This window comes from Erithacus rubecula (genome assembly GCF_903797595.1).
Source record: "Erithacus rubecula genome assembly, chromosome: 2".
In the NCBI taxonomy this organism is placed as follows: Eukaryota; Metazoa; Chordata; class Aves; order Passeriformes; family Muscicapidae; genus Erithacus; species Erithacus rubecula.
The window spans coordinates 37791810-37801249 of record NC_136685.1 but is presented as its reverse complement, the minus strand read 5'-3'; positions in this window follow the sequence as shown (position 1 = coordinate 37801249).

Here is a 9440-nt window from a genome sequence, read left to right as displayed (position 1 = left end):
GGGGCTGTAGAAGTCTTTGTTTTCACACCCTGCAGAATGTTCTGAGACCTGCTGTATCTTTTAAGTACACTGATGTTATTATGTCAAGCTGTGACTGAAACATTTTCTATTAAGACTGGAGCTAACACTGTGACACAATAGATCTTTTCCATTTCTAGTTTCTCTGTGTGTCCCTGTAGGCTGGAATATTGCAATGAAGGCACTAAAATGGCAAACAGGCTTTGAGGAATGTGTAGCTACAGTGCATTGAAAGTCCTGCAAACCAGTCCCTCTTTTAATGTATAATTAAATTGTAGAACTCATTGCCATGAGACATTATGGAGGTCAAAAGCTTAAGTAGATTTAAAACAAAGTGCAAAACATCCCAGAATATCAACACTGAAGTAAAAGTTCATGTGTAGTTAATAAACACAGCAGTTGGGGTGTAACTCTTAGGAAGAACAAGTGGTTTAGGATATTCATAATCACTCGCTGCTGGAAAGCACATGCTGCCATTTGGTACGTGTTCCTTTCGGCTCCTGTAATGATCTACTGACATTCATTGGTCAAGGTGTCAAACACCCATTCAGCAGCATGTCAGCACTTGCAAGGACCAGCAGTGTGGTACAGAACCATCCAAAAAGGCCAAGAAGAAATGGGCAGCAGGGCAGCATGGAAGCAGCACAAGTCTGTATTGCCCATTGATTTTTCCTTTCAGATATCAGGCATTTCTCAGTGCACCACAGGAAAGCATCTCAGAATGCATATATCCGGAAGCACAGCATTTTCAACCTGTCCAGAAATGTTACAAGCCTAGTATTTCAACAGTCCTCTCTGCAAGGAGACTGTAATTCAGATTGAAGCAGAAATCACTGGTTGCATGGATACAGATACTGAGCTGTGTCAGTCACCACAGAAATGGCAGAAGCTGTTGCTGTCCTTTCTTTCCAAGTTCACTTGCTTCTGGAGCTCAGTTGTGGAATGGCCTTTGTGGGCACTCCTAATCTACTTCTCACAAAGTCAGATGGTATAGTTTGACTTATTGTTTAATGTATTTTGAGCTAATCTTGGCTGACCTTTTGCTGAAGAAAATAAGAAACACTTGTATGAGGCTTTCTGCCAGCTCTATTCTGATGGCAGTGCCCTCCAGCAGAAAAACAGTCATATCTAAAACTTCCACCAATGCTTTCACAAAAGATACGTTAAATAACTCCACAGCTCAGTAAGAGCTCACTATCTTCACAGGCAAGGTGCAGTGGAGAAAAATGTGGCTTTTTTCCTTTTAATCCCTAAATTAGAAATGCAGCTATGTCCCACATAGACAGTAGGGTGCTTAGACTGTGGTATTCAGGATTGGGGTTTTTATTTTTTGATTCTGCACAAGAAATAAAGGTTGCAGGCTATGTTACAGTCTTGTGATTAAGTTGGCAGAGCTAGAAATCAGATATATAATCTCTGTACTGAAAGATCATCCCATCAAGACTTCTGTTGAAATTCCAGAACCTGATTCTTCTGATTATTAGAAACATTCTAAATTTCAATTGTAAATTTATTCATAGCTCTTCTCCTTCTTTGGTGATTGCCATCTCACTGTGTATTTATAGGCATCAATCATAATATTAGAAAGGACTTTATGTAGAGCAGTCTGCAGATTTATGCTTCAGTAAACATGATCTGAAATTGAAAAAGGGATGGCTCTATCAAGTTTTTTCGGTTAAAACACAACTTTGCTGTAATTGTCTCCTCCCTGCATTAAAATAACCAAATATCAGATCTGGCATCAGTTGGTCTATTTGAAGACAAAAATGGAAAATGGAGAGGGTATGCTGATCATCAGTAAAAGATTCATTCTTCAAGCTTTTTTTCTTTAATAACATACAGTTGCTTTAAAAGGACATAGGGCTTTCACATTAACAATTCTTTCCTCTCCAGTAACCAGCATTCATAAGAATTGAACAGTGTGAAAATATTAATTTTTAAATAGGTATTTTATGTATTTTTTTGATATTGTATAACACTTATGCCCTAAAACCCCCAAAAGATAGCACCTTCTTTTATTTGCTATAAAATGATATGAAAAATATCTGGATTTAAAATGCAAAACTAAAGCAGGTTTTTTTAGAACAAACCTTATAAAAGAAAAGTCTGCTGTCTGTGCAATTGCCTTTACAGGTATCCTACATTGTTATTTTACATGAATACTAAATTGGCAAGAGCTACTGTGCCAAGAAAAATGGAATATACAAAATGTCTGATTTCTAGAAAGCATTTACTAAAGGAAAATAGATTTAAAAAACAATCTTTCTTCGGCCTGTATGCCTTTGTTTGAACTCTAGTTCAAGGCCTTCAAGTCAGAGTGCATCATGAGGGCTATATCCACACACACACACACACACAAACAGGTCAATGTCATAAAGTCTCTGATAAAAACCTCCTAGATGTTCTAGTTGTTCACTTTTGGCACTTATGCATCCAAAAACTGGAAATCAAATTAAGAAAAAGAAACCAAAATCTCTGAAGACTTCAATGGTTCTTAAGGAACACCCCTTCCTCTCCTCTTTCCATACTTAGCATGGAGATCACCAGCCCCAAAATAAACAGCTGGTTTTTCAATCTCAGATACTGATCCAAAAGCAACTCTAATATGCTCTCTGCTATCTTCCTAGGTAAGATCTATTCTATCATCTACCTTATAACAAAGATAAGTTTGAGCTTATTTAAGTAGGAATTCCACTTCACTCCAGGTAGAGCTGTTCCTTTGGAAGACTAACAGCACTGAACAATGGATCAATAGACATATTCATGCATTATACAAAAATGGTAAAAGTAATTGCTCACAGGACCTAAAAAGAAATTGGTCAAAGTATCTGGAATAGGACATGAAAAAGGTAGGGAAGACACATAGAAGACAAAAGGGAGTTTTAAAGGGATTAACAGGACAGGCTGTCTTAGGAGATCATACTCAAAAATTTTCAATTGAGAGAAGGCAGTGATGAGACTTGTTCAATCTTTATGAAATCATGAAGGAGGCTATAAGGATGAATATTTTTCATAAAATTTCAGAGTTTGGCTCATTTAATGGAATTAAATGAAAACAGATAAAAAGAACACATTACTTTACAGTGCCTCGTGTATTTCTGGACTTGTTGACAAAAGAGGTTGTAGAAGCAGATCCTAGCAATAGGTTCAGACAGGAATTGGATAAGTTCATGTACAACAAGTCCTAAAAAGTACAGTGAAAGAACTAGCAAGAATTTATCTTTTTAAGAGCCACAGAAGCCAGGGGAGTACAAAGAAAAGAATTTGAAGAAGGTGGCCAAGCTTGTGTGCACTCTGTAAATAGTTGTTTCTCCTACTGCTGCCATTTATTTGCTTTTCTGTTTAGAAAAACAGAACTTTGTATAAGCAAAACCTTGAAGACTCCTAAGGGAGGGAGAGGGCTATGGGTAATGGGAAAAAAAGGATGAAAAATAGGCAACAACAAACAACAAATGATAGAAAGGGAAGAGTTATGGCACTGAAAGTACAGAGCAAGGGAACTGGAGGAGGGCATGAAGCAGAGAAACCCTGACATCACTCATCACTTCTTGAAGGTTAACCAAGGAGCAGGTGGATGCTTCCCAGTGATGCTCTGCCTGGAGATGTGGGAGAATGATGAAATGAATATATACAGCTTTCACTATCACCAGGATCCTCCCATCCAGCTTTCTTCTTATGGTGACATGAACAACCAACAGGGCCTGGAAGATGTTGATGAGGAGATCCTGCAACTTGAAAGGGTCTTGGTTAAGTTATAAACAAAAAGTGCAGAGGGAAAAGCACAGCTGGAACTTCAGTGAACCTTTGTGGAGGAGAGATAGCATTTGATGTACACTCAAAATACCTAATGTTTGCTAAGGTCTCTTGCCAATCTCTGAAGAAAAAAAAAAGATCCACAATCCAACTCAGTGGGGCATTTTCCCCATTCATGGATGTTTTTAGGAGATTTTTTTCCTCTTGAGGGGTGTGACTTGTAAAGGCCTCCACAGGTGAAAGTCATGCTTGAGTTACTAGTGTTGTTCAAAAAATGATATGGTATTTAGGACAAAGGGAATTTACAGAGAATTTGAAAAATTGGCTAATCCCAGGTGCAATTAAAAAAGGGTAGAAACTATTTTGAAGAGAGAACTAAAAATTAAGTGCAACATCTTAGTAAAATTGTTATATTTTCATTAAATTTACTGAACAGAAAATTTTGTTTTGAAGCACTAATCCATGCTCATTCTTTGCTGAAGTTACTTACCAGTTCAGAGAACTGGATTCCAACACAGGTATTTCCCACTGGTAAATGGTATACCTTACCTTATGTAATGCTCTTTTTCAAAGATCAGTTAGTTTTTCACCATAATTTTTATTTAACTGGAGGATTTTTAAAGCATTTTTTTATTGTTTTTCAGTTCAGAAACATCTTTTGTTATAGAGATAACTTCATAAAATTAAGTTCATGGGGCATTGATTTAGATTCTGAATAAAAAGAAATCATAATGTTTCTAATAAATAACATCTATGTTGTCCATCTTCACTTCTTGCATCTTCTGAAAGTCAAATTTGCTGATGAATTAATGGCAACAATTCTAATATGATGCACAGATTAGATTATCAAATTTGTGCCATCACAAAAGAAAGGTGCTTGTGGCAGAAGTTCTATTTTGTTACTCTTTTCTTAGAGTGTAGTTGAACACAAAACTGGACACACTCAGACACTACACTGTAGATAGTTGCCTTCACAAAGACATTGGAAAATCATTCCAGCCAGTTTCACTAGACTGTATTGTAAGTATCCCAAAGGATTTGCTGAAAACTAAGACTATTAATTTTAATTCCTTTGTTATCAGTAAAAATAACTGTTTTGAAACAGATACCAATATCTGTCATAGAGATCCTACTGAAAATTATATCAAGTAACTGAAGTAGATATAAATCTAGGCTGAAAATTACACAATATAGAAAATTTTGAAAAACAGGCACAGATGGGATGGGAATGGCAGAAAGACTACACTTCTTTTATTACACCCTAGTCATGGAAGCATGGGAAACACTGAACTGGGAGGGCAGAGAGTGGGGAAAGTTTATAGCTTCTCTCTAGGAAATCCAGGAAATATTTTTTGCCCCTGGTTCCTGGAACAAAAGGAAACACAAAGAATTATCAGTTTCAATAATACTGAACATAGCCTCCCTGTCCAGCTTATTAACTACAAGAAGAAGTTTGCTGGTTCTACTATGGGAGGGCTCAAATGAAGAGAAATGTTGTGAGTTTCATTCCTTTCTTAAAACTAGAATACGGGATGAAGATACATGGTTCTCTGAATTAAGCTTTAAGAGCAGAATATTCTATGTCATGTTGTTCACTTCCACAAGCTCCTTAAATTATTATAACTACAGAAGCTACAGCCCAGACTACAGGGTCTTGTAGACTGGAAACTGAAAGCTGAATTTTCTCAACACTTTTTTGTGCTGAAGTGGATGATGCACAGATGTAATAGAGCTTTGGTTTGTCTTGCTTCAAAGGCAAACAGTAGCAACTGAAGCAGCAAATGGCTTTGAGAGGCAGGTGAATTTGTGAGGTTTGTTGACCATATTTTCATCTTTGTCATAAGAAATAAAGAAGAAATTACTTCAATAGCTGTCAGATGGCCAAAAGAGGACAAGAGACACTGAATGTGTGGCAATACCTGAAATTTGTATACTAAACTATCTCATATTTGCTTGGCAATGAGAAAAAATTGCCAACATGCTTTCTCTCTCTTCCTCTCAGAGCAAAAACAGGATAGAAAACAAAGTAATGAATCTGTGAGGAAATTATTAGTTGATATGTGCTCCACTGCAAACACAGCTCTACAGGATTTAATTTTTCTAGAGAAAAGGTGTGAAAGCATTTTCATGCTACATTTCAAATTCAGCTCAAATTCACCAGCCTTCTGCACCAATTCTCAGGTCAATGTCATGAATTTCCATTTCAAATAGCAGCCTGTTTTCCCACTATAATCCTTACTGACCCAGTCTTTCTTCCCTTGCTCCAGTTATTGCGGTAAGCAGAACAAAATACTTGTGTAACTTCAAGCACATGAATAATCCACCAAGGTCCTGTCCTCAGTACTGTCTCTTCCTTGTTACACTATACTGTGTTTTTTCATGTCTTCAAATTCATTCTATTACAAAGAAAAAAGTGGGCAAAAAGGATGATAAGGTGTTTTTTTTTTTATGTTGCATATAGAAGAAACTACATTTTGAAGTCTCTTTTCTCCTGGGCACAGAGTTCAGAGGCAGCCTTGAAACTCAAGACCCTATTGGGATAGTACACAACTCTCTGCTTAATAAAGTAAATGCAAATATAAATTCTCTTAACATTTGACTTTTGTTCTGTTCACTGCATGTTTTATTGCTACTGTTAGAAAAAACCCCAAACCTAACTTGATTGCTTTATCATCCATATTTAATTCTTTGAAAATGTAGACTTTATTTTGGGGAATCTTCCCTGTTACCCCTGCCCCAACATTACTTTTGGCCTGCTCTGTAAGGAAAAAAAAAATCTGTGAGGCTGAACTGGAGTAGATATTCAAGAGCAGTAATGTCTGGATTTCCCCTCACAAAATACTAATGGTTTCACAAAAAGGTCTGGTTATTTGCTCCAAGTTTTTACATACAATATAGAAAAGCATAATCAGAAAGAGTCTAAATAATGCCCAAATGCTTGTGTAGGTTTCTTTCAATTGAGGACTGTAAGAATTCTGACAGTTGCACACAAAGTGGATTAACATAAGCATTATGTTACTTTCATTGTAATAATAGTAACAATTTAAAGTAATCAGTGCAGTGATGGAGTAGTGAGTCATTGCTTTAGGAAAATGACCAAGGAGTCTAGAAAAGGCTAACACTGTAATCAATGAAGATTCCCTGCCTTTAGTATACATCAGGAATTAATGAGACCTGTCTCCACTATTAGAATAGCAGAGACACTCCATCTCCAAGGCTTTGTTTGCACTGAGGCTTTAGATCAATTCTACCTTACCAGACAGCTCAGTCTGGAGCAGGAAAGCACACCAGCCTTCAGCAAGTTGTTGTCCAACCCCCTCCCTGGTAAATGAAACAGAAAAAGCCAGTGCTTCATACAGCCCTGCTGTTCCACACCACATCACAGGGAGAGGCACAGACATTACTGCTACTTCCTACTGCAAGAGAGAGGAGAGTTATGGGGAAAAAAACAAAAAAGAAAATGAAAAAGAAAGAAAAAGAAAAAGCATAGTTCATGGCTGCCAATTAAGTTTACTCTCCTTGTGGAACCTATTTCTGGAGTGAGGTAATTCAGAGGATCCTCATTTGTACAATAGAATTTTCTCCTAACTCCTTCCCATGCAAGACCTGTTTTTCCCTGCTTCTTTGGGTCTGAATGACTAAGCTTTTCTACAGTCTTCTTTCAATAAAACCTTTTTGCTTCTGCCCAAGGAGCAGTTAGAATAACTAGCCCTTTGTATTTTAAGTTATTCATTAAAGTTAAATGGCTTTATCTTCAAGCTTGTCCTAGGGCAACTATTATAAGGTTAACCTTTTTATAGCAGTGAATTCAGATAAGTTTTTCTCAATTTTCTCTGAATCTGGTCAGACACAAATATGTATGACTATGCCCTTGCTATGGTTCACAGTTGTTGCCTCAATACCCATTTTGATTTCCCAAAGCAGCACTGAACACAAGGGGAAAAAGGTCACAAGCCATGAAAGTCAGTTTCAGAAAGACATGAGTGAACCTCATCACATTTTTTTTTTTTTTTTTTGGGGGGGGGGGTAAGGCGGTGATCCTCAATACCCTGTCCAGATACAACTAGATTATTGTACTTAATACAGGGGTAACAAAAAACCTTGCACAGACCAACCCAGTAAATTCTCTACAGAGCAATCTTGCTTAGCAGAGTCTTCACCCCAGCCACATATTCTCAACAGAACACCATCCCCAAATCTCTCCCAAATCTGGAGTGCTTCTTGACAACCTGACCTAGAAAGGAGATTATTTTCTTCTTTAGTTTCACTTTTCAAATTAGGATCTTCGAATGCTTTCCTAAAGCTCCTTTCCAAAACAAAGATGTGAAGCTCATATCTAAAACCAAGGGACATTTACATGAATCCACTGGGTACAATTAGGCAAATTAAGACTTAAGCAACTTCTTGTATCCATTGCTATATGTGGTTCTTTGCTTTGGCAGTACGAACCAAATATTGTTAGGTTTAATTACTCAAACCACTACAGAATCATTTTAAAATATGTTGTTGTCTCTTCCACAAGATGGAGTGCAGTGATAATATCTGAGGATTTTCAAAGTGAATCAATATATCATGTCTCCCCTATGCTAGATAAACCCTTTAAAAACTTCATCCAACCACAGCAAGACAAATCAGAAGCCCGTGCAGAAGAGGTTAGATGTGGGTATTTCAGATGAGAGGAGTTCAGAGTGCATCCCAAAAAACAAAGCCCACAGGTTATTTTGGGTCTTTTGCATTCAAAATGAGCAGCAGAATTTAAGAGTGATGAGAACTGAACTTAACTCTGACAGGAAATTGCAACCCAAAGATAGTTCTGACACCCACTTGTAAAAGAAAATTTAAGAATAAAGGAATAACTTTACTCAGTCAAGAATTTTGTAAAGAAGACAGAGAGAATTGCTTTTTCTGTGCCTTGTAGTTCACAGTCACAGCCTTGTGGGTGCAGGGCTGCCGAACTCAATCAAGAGCTGAACTCCTCAAAAATCAAAGCAGTATCAGGGTTTTGATTAGATGTAGCTGCTAGCATTCTGCTGGCATCCCATCAGCTGTGTGCTTAAGAGATCCATTTGGGAGAACCAGAAGCTTCCTTATTCTCTTCTTCAATGGTCTGAGTCCACTTTGCGCAGTTGCAGTCTGATGTAGAGAGGGACGTGTTTTCTGGCAATCAGATCAATGCACTTTGAATAGGAATAGGGATCGTGAAACTCTTTCTTCAGACACCCAGCTTCGTCTTTGACCTGAAATTATCATCTATGGCTTCGCCCATCTCAGAATCAGTAGTCACCCTGTCCCAGTTTGGAAGTGATATGGCTGCCAATACTATACAATGCAACCTTAGCATTGCAACTACATCCTATTTGGAAGATCCTCCTTACCAAGTTAGCTCTGTGGGCACTGAGGAGACATAACGGCTTATCCTAGTCCTTAAAAATCAGCTGGAACAACTCTATATAATAAAGAGACGCTTAGAGATGCCTTTATGTACACCAGGACTGCAGTACCACTAAGCGCATACGGTATTTACGTCCCAGCCTGGCAGGAGGCTTGGCGCCCCGTTGGATTCGTTAATTCTGTTCCTCAGCATCTTTTATCTGGATTTTTCAGGAGATGCCTCCAACTTTACAGGAAGAGCCTGCTCGGCTGGGCGGTGAGAAGTGGCACGGGAGGGG